Source organism: Sminthopsis crassicaudata, chromosome 3, assembly GCF_048593235.1.
Source record: "Sminthopsis crassicaudata isolate SCR6 chromosome 3, ASM4859323v1, whole genome shotgun sequence".
In the NCBI taxonomy this organism is placed as follows: Eukaryota; Metazoa; Chordata; class Mammalia; order Dasyuromorphia; family Dasyuridae; genus Sminthopsis; species Sminthopsis crassicaudata.
The window spans coordinates 135012337-135020790 of record NC_133619.1 but is presented as its reverse complement, the minus strand read 5'-3'; the positions used below and the strand labels follow the sequence as shown (position 1 = coordinate 135020790).

The following is an 8454-nucleotide window of genomic DNA, read 5'->3' as shown; positions in this document are numbered from 1 at the left end:
AAACCTCAAAATCAAATGCAATAAGGCAGAAATAGTAAATGCATACTTTTCAGACTACAATGCAATCAAAATTACATTTAATAAAAAGCCAGGGGAAAATATACCAAAAAATAATTGGAAACTAAATAACCTTAAACTAAAGAATGATTTGGTAAAATAGCAAATCATAGACATAATTAATAACTTCACCCAAGAAAATGATAATAATGAGACATTATACCAAAATGTGTGGGATACAACCAAAGCAGTAATAAAGGGAAGTTTTATATCTGTACAGGCCTACTTGCATAAAATAGAGAAAGAGAGGGCCAATGAATTGTGCTTACAACTAAAATTGCTAGAAAAGGAACAAATTAAAAACCCCCATTCAAACACAAAACTTGAAATTCAAAAAATAAAAGGTGAGATTAATAAAATTGAAAGTAAAAAACCTATTGAATTAATTAATATAACTAAGAGTTGGTTATATGAAAAAGCCAACAAAATAGACAAACCCTTAGTAAACCTGATTTAAAAAAAGGAAAGAGAAAAAGCAAATTTTTAGTCTTGAAAATGAAAAGGGAGAACTCATCTCCCTCCCCTAGATGACAGGCAATCCTATATATATTAAATGTGGTATACAGTATAACCTAGATACAATATATGTGTGTAAATCCAATTTTCTTGCTGCATGTTAAGAATTGGATTCCGAATGTAGAAGCAACCTGTGTAAACAGACAGTAGTGCTAACAGTTTACATTTAATTCCCAGTGTTCCTTCACTTGGTGTAACTGTTTCTATCCATCTTTAATCAACTGGAATTTGACCACTTCCATCAGAATATATCTTCATACAGTATTGTTGTTGAAGTGTATGGTAATCTTCTGGTTCTGGTCATTTCACTCAGCATCAGTTCATGTAAGTCTCTCCAAACCTCTCTGTATTCCTCCTGCTGGTCATTTCGTACAAAGCATTAATATTCCATAATATACATAATTTACCCAACCATTCTCCAAATGATGGACCTCCATTCATTTTCCAGTTTTTAGCCACTACAAAAAGAGCTACCACAAACATTTTGGCACATACAGGTCCCTTTCTCACTTTTAGTATTTCTTGGGGATGTAAGCCCAATAGTAGCACTGCTGGATCAAAAGGTATGCACACTTTGAAAAGTTTTTGTGCATAGTTCCAAATTGCTCTCCATAATGGCTGGATTCTTTCACAACTCCACCAACAATGCATTAGTGTCCCAGTTTTCACACATCCTCTCTAAAATTCAACAATATTTGTTCCTGTCATCTTGGCAAATCTGACAGGTGTATAGTGGTATCACAGAGTTGTCTTTGATCAGTAGAGATTTGAAACACTCTTTGTTATGAGTGGATATACTTTCAATTTCATCATCTGAAAATTGTCTGTTCATATCATTTGACCATTTAGAAATTGGAAAATGGTTTGATTTCTTATAAATTAGAGTCAGTTCTCTATAGATTTTGGAAATGAGGCCTTTATCAGAACCTTTAACTGTAAAAATATTTTCCCAATTTGTTACTTCCCTTCTAATCTTGTTTGCATTAATTTTGTTTGTACAAAAGGTTTTAATTTGATGTAACCAAAATCTTCTATTTTGTGATCAATAATGATCTCTAGTTCTCCTTTGGTCATAAATTCCTTCTTCCTCCACAGGTGTGAGAGGTAGGCTATCCTCTGTTCCTCTAAGTGCGTGTATGCGTACGTGTGTGTGTGTGTGTATGAATAAATTATTAATAATATTTATAATAAATTTTTAATAACTTATAATAATTTATAAAAGTTTTTTACCGCTAAACCCCCCCTACCCCCCCTTACTAAATTATATCGCTTCCGTCAAACCCCAAAACCGGATGATAGGCCTCTAGTATGGTACAAAGTTACCGTGGAGAAATAGGTTAAACCCATATTCATACAATAGCAGTAGCTTCCCAAACCCACTTCAACTACTATTGAATTCTTCTTACATAAACTATTAAAGTGTTAGAAAGTATCACAAAGCAATAAGCGCTATAAGTTTAATAATATAAAGCGTAAGCTTTCTGTCGCAAATTTTACTTTATTTATATATTAAATTTTCAAATTTTTACTTAAAAAAAAAACCAATTTTTAGTGAAAAAAATAATCAATACTGACATAGTATACAAATTTAAATCCTATAAAAATTTCCTCGTGTTAGTTTGTGTAGCTTAACCAAAGCATAGCACTGAAAATGCTCAGATGAATTTTAATTAATTCCACAAGCACAAAAGTTTGGTCCTGGCCTTACTGTTAATTTTTATTAGACCTACACATGCAAGTCTCCGCAGTCCGGTGAGTATGCCCTTAAACCTCTGTCCAGAGCTTTAGGGAGCAGGTATCAGGCACACTATTAAAAGTAGCCCATGACACCTTGTTTAACCACACCCCCAAGGGATACAGCAGTGACTAACATTGAGCAATAAACGCAAGTTTGACTAAATTATAGTAAAAAGGGTTGGTAAATCTCGTGCCAGCCACCGCGGTCATACGATTAACCCAAATTAACAGAAAAACGGCGTAAAGTGTGTTTAAGCTAAATAACCAGTTAATAAGGTTAAAAATCAACTGTGCTGTAATACGCCCTAGTTGTAATTAAAATACACAACTAACGTGACCTTACTATCTGCTGAAGACACTAAAGCTAAGATCCAAACTGGGATTAGAGACCCCACTATGCTTAGCCATAAACTAAGGTAATTTAATAACGAAATTACTCGCCAGAGAACTACGAGCCACTGCTTAAAACTCAAAGGACTTGGCGGTGCCCTAGACCCTCCTAGAGGAGCCTGTTCTATAATCGATAAACCCCGATACACCTCACCCCTTCTTGCCCAACAGTCTATATACCGCCATCGTCAGCTCACCCCAACAGGGTTCAAAAGTGAGCAAAATCATGAAACCATAAAAACGTTAGGTCAAGGTGTAGCACATGAAGGGGGAAGCAATGGGCTACATTTTCTACTTTAGAACACAACGAAATGTCTATTGAAATAAAGACATGAAGGAGGATTTAGCAGTAAATTAAGAATAGAGAGCTTAATTGAAAATGGCAATAGGGTGCGCACACACCGCCCGTCACCCTCCTCAACAAAGTAGCCCACTTATACCTAATAAGATTACGTAAAAAAGAGGAGATAAGTCGTAACATGGTAAGTGTACTGGAAAGTGCACTTGGAATATCAAAATGTAGCTTAACTAAAGCATTTAGCCTACACCTAAAAGATTTCAGCTAACCCTGACCATTTTGAGCGAGACTTAGTCCTAGCACACAACTATTTAACTATTTTACCTAATCTTCAAAACATTAACCTTTATCCTAGTATAGGTGATAGAACAGATACTTATAGGCACAATAACGAAAGTACCGTGAGGGAACCCTGAAAGATCCTTTAAATTTCCTGAAAGCAAGAAAAAGCAAAGATTTCACCTTGTACCTTTTGCATAATGATTTAGCTAGTCAAATCGGACAAAAAGAATTTAAGCCCGACTTCCCGAAATTAAGTGAGCTATTGTAGAACAGTTGACAGAACGAACTCGTCTATGTGGCAAAATAGTGAGATGATTTTACAATAGAGGTGAAAAGCCTAATCGAACTTAATGATAGCTGGTTGTCCAAAAAAAGAATTTAAGTTCAACTTTAAATTTAATTAAAGTACCTACAAACCTAACTTAAATTTAAATGATAATCAAAAGGGGGACATCTCTTTTGACATGTAAACAAACTTACTTAGAGGGTAATGTAAACTTCACAGAAACATTGTAGGCCTAAAAGCAGCCACCAATTAAGAAAGCGTTAAAGCTCAAACTAACATTCCACTTAATCCCAAAAATTTATCAAAACCCCTAAAGTTAATATTGGACAATTCTATAATTATATAGAAGATATAATGCTAATATCAGTAACATGAACAAATTCTCCTTGCATAAGCTTACTCTAGCCTGGAACAACCACTACTCCTTATCCAAATAAATAGCCGCATTCACACACTAGCAATCTATTACGACCACTGTTAACCCAACTCAGGCATGCATCTAAGGAAAGATTAAAAGGAATAAAAGGAACTCGGCAAACACAAACCCCGCCTGTTTACCAAAAACATCACCTCTAGCATTAACTAGTATTAGAGGCACTGCCTGCCCGGTGAGTTTAAACTTTAACGGCCGCGGTATCCTGACCGTGCAAAGGTAGCATAATCACTTGTCTTTTAAATAGGGACTAGTATGAATGGCATCACGAGGGTTTAACTGTCTCTTATTCCCAATCAGTGAAATTGACCTTCCCGTGCAGAGGCGGGAATGATAATACAAGACGAGAAGACCCTGTGGAGCTTAAGACACACAACTTAACGCATACTCCCTACTAACCTACTGGAACAAAACTGTATAATGCCCTGAGTTGTTGTCTTTGGTTGGGGTGACCTCGGAGCATAAAACAACCTCCGAATGAAATAACCTAGATTAACCCATCTAAGTGTATTAATACCAGTAATTGACCCATATTTTGATCAACGGAACAAGTTACCCCAGGGATAACAGCGCAATCCTATTTGAGAGCCCATATCGAAAATTAGGGTTTACGACCTCGATGTTGGATCAGGACATCCAAATGGTGCAGCCGCTATTAATGGTTCGTTTGTTCAACGATTAAAGTCCTACGTGATCTGAGTTCAGACCGGAGAAATCCAGGTCGGTTTCTATCTGTAAGTAATTTCTCCCAGTACGAAAGGACAAGAGAAATGGGGCCAACGTCCCTAATGAGCCCTAGAACTAACATATGAATTCATCTCAATATTTTAATTCAACTTACTCTTTTTCCCAAGAACAGGGCAATTAAGATGGCAGAGTTGGTAATTGCATAAAGCTTAAGCCTTTATTCCCAGAGGTTCAAACCCTCTTCTTAATAAATGTTTATTTTAAACTTACTATTATATATTATCCCAATTCTTTTAGCAGTTGCCTTTCTCACTCTAATTGAACGCAAAGTGTTAGGCTACATACAATTTCGAAAAGGACCAAACATTGTAGGACCTTATGGCCTCCTACAACCATTTGCAGACGCCGTAAAACTATTTACCAAAGAACCCTTACGCCCCCTAACCTCCTCCATTTTAATATTTATTCTTGCCCCCATCCTAGCCCTTTCAATCGCCCTAACGATCTGAACTCCACTACCTATACCCAACTCACTACTGGACCTAAACCTAGGACTTCTATTTATTCTATCACTTTCAGGTCTTTCTGTTTACTCTATCCTATGATCTGGGTGAGCATCAAATTCAAAGTACGCCCTTATTGGGGCTCTACGGGCAGTTGCACAAACTATTTCATATGAAGTATCTCTTGCCATTATTCTCCTATCCGTAATACTAATTAATGGATCATTTACCCTAAAAACCCTATCAACCACCCAAGAAAACTGATGGCTAATTATTACAACATGACCTTTAGCCATAATATGATATATTTCTACACTAGCAGAAACTAACCGAGCACCTTTTGACTTAACTGAAGGAGAATCCGAACTAGTATCAGGCTTCAACGTAGAGTACGCAGCCGGCCCCTTTGCCATGTTTTTCCTAGCTGAATATGCAAACATTATTGCTATAAACGCTATTACAACAATCCTATTTATAGGGTCTTCCCTTACCCTTAATCTAACTCACATTGACTCAATCACCTTCATAATAAAAACATTACTCCTTACAATAGCTTTTCTGTGAGTACGAGCCTCGTACCCACGGTTTCGCTACGACCAGCTAATGCACCTTCTATGAAAAAACTTTCTTCCACTTACTCTAGCGCTCTGCCTATGGTATATCTCTCTTCCCGTTGCCTTATCATGCATCCCACCACAACTATAAACAGAAATATGTCTGATAAAAGAATTATCTTGATAGGATAAAAAATAGAGGTGTAAGCCCTCTTATTTCTAGAATGATAGGAGTCGAACCTATATTAAAGAACTCAAAACCCTTTGTGCTCCCATTACACCACATCCTAGTAAGGTCAGCTAAATAAGCTATCGGGCCCATACCCCGAAAATGTTGGTTCACACCCTTCCCATACTAATGTCCCCATATGTATTGATCATCTTATCCCTAAGTCTTCTAATAGGCACATGTCTTACCTTGTTTAGCAACCATTGGTTCACAGCTTGAATAGGCTTAGAAATTAATACTCTAGCAATCATCCCTCTCATAACCTTTCCTAATAACCCTCGTACCATAGAAGCTGCAACAAAATATTTCCTCACACAAGCCACTGCCTCAATAGTAATAATATTTGCCATCGTATACAACGCATGAATAACAAACCAATGAACATTATTCCAACTCTCTGACCAGTGAGCCAGTACCTCTATAACCCTAGCATTAGCTATAAAACTAGGACTAGCTCCTTTCCACTTCTGAGTGCCAGAAGTTACACAAGGAATTTCACTCCTATCCGGAATAATCCTTCTAACATGACAAAAAATTGCCCCCACAGCCATTATTTACCAAATTGCCCCATGCCTCGACATAAATATTCTTATCACCTTCGCACTTCTATCAACTATTTTAGGAGGATGAGGAGGGCTTAACCAAACACACATGCGAAAAATCTTAGCTTACTCCTCTATTGCTCATATAGGCTGAATAGTAGTAATTGTTCACATCAACCCTACAATGACTATTCTCAACCTGACTATCTACATTATCGCTACACTAACCACATTTTTAACCCTAAATATCACAAATACTACTAAAGTTAAATCACTTGGAAGCCTATGAAACAAATCCACACCAACAACTATCATTATTATACTAACACTCTTATCCTTAGGAGGTCTCCCACCCCTTACCGGATTTATGCCTAAATGACTTATTCTCCAAGAACTAATCTACAACGGAAACATTGCTACCGCCACTATTATAGCCCTTTCCGCCCTACTTAATCTATTCTTTTACATACGAATTATCTATGCATCAAGCCTCACCATATTCCCATCCACTAATAACTCAAAAATACAATGATTTCACCACTCAATAAAACCCACCACCATTATTCCTACAGCCGCCATCATCTCCTCATTATTACTTCCCCTCACCCCTATATTTATTATACTCACATAACTAAGAACTACAAGACTTTATCTTGCATCACTCAAACGCAAATCGAGCACTTTAATTAAGCTAAGTTCTCACCCAGGCCTTGGCAGCACTTAAGCTACTTTTTTGAATTTGCAATTCAACGTAATATATACTTCAAAACCAGCCTAAAGGCTTAGGTTCAAACTAGACCAAAGGCCTTCAAAGCCTTAAGCAGGTGTTAAATCACCTAGCCTTTGAGTACTACCAGAGACTCCCCGCCTTGTAAGAAAAAGAAAGGCGGGGAGTCCCCGGGGGAGTCTCAATAGAAAATTTTTCGCCTCTAAACTGGAGGGTATTTATCCCACTAACTCTTAGTTAACAGCTAAGCACCTGACATTTGGCTTCAGTTTAATGGTAAAAAGAGATGTTAGTCCCTGTCTTTGGATTTACAGTCCAATGCTTATACTCAGCCATTTTACCTATGTTCATTACTCGATGACTATTTTCTACTAATCATAAAGATATTGGAACTCTCTATCTTCTGTTTGGTGCCTGAGCAGGCATAATTGGAACAGCCTTAAGCCTCCTTATCCGAGCAGAACTTGGTCAACCGGGCACCTTAATCGGCGATGATCAAATCTACAACGTAATTGTAACAGCTCACGCCTTTGTTATAATTTTCTTTATAGTTATACCTATTATGATCGGGGGCTTTGGTAACTGACTTGTGCCTCTAATAATTGGAGCCCCAGACATAGCGTTCCCTCGAATAAATAATATGAGCTTTTGACTATTACCACCGTCTTTCCTACTACTGCTTGCATCTTCAACAGTTGAAGCGGGCGCCGGCACAGGGTGGACCGTTTACCCACCATTGGCAGGAAATCTAGCCCATGCTGGAGCGTCAGTGGATCTTGCTATTTTTTCACTTCATCTGGCAGGGGTGTCTTCCATTCTAGGGGCAATTAATTTCATTACAACTATTATTAATATAAAACCCCCTGCTATGTCCCAGTACCAAACACCACTTTTCGTCTGATCAGTAATAATTACAGCAGTTCTTCTTCTCTTATCCCTTCCCGTTTTAGCTGCTGGAATTACAATACTTCTTACAGATCGTAACTTGAATACAACATTCTTTGACCCGGCAGGAGGAGGAGACCCAATCCTTTACCAACATCTATTCTGATTCTTTGGACACCCAGAAGTATATATTCTTATTCTACCTGGATTTGGTATTATTTCACATATCGTAACATATTATGCAGGTAAAAAAGAACCTTTTGGTTATATAGGGATGGTGTGAGCAATAATATCTATCGGCTTCCTTGGTTTTATTGTATGAGCTCAC

General features: G+C 37.4%; 1 non-coding gene across 1 annotated transcript; it reads left to right on the top strand.

Annotated features, from left to right (window-relative positions):
* The first annotated feature begins 2258 nt into the window (after positions 1-2258).
* Positions 2259-3215, top strand: LOC141565296 (18S ribosomal RNA). Its single transcript, XR_012488972.1, has one exon. It is a non-coding gene; the product is annotated as an 18S ribosomal RNA (ribosomal RNA).
* Positions 3216-8454: the final 5239 nt, after the last annotated feature.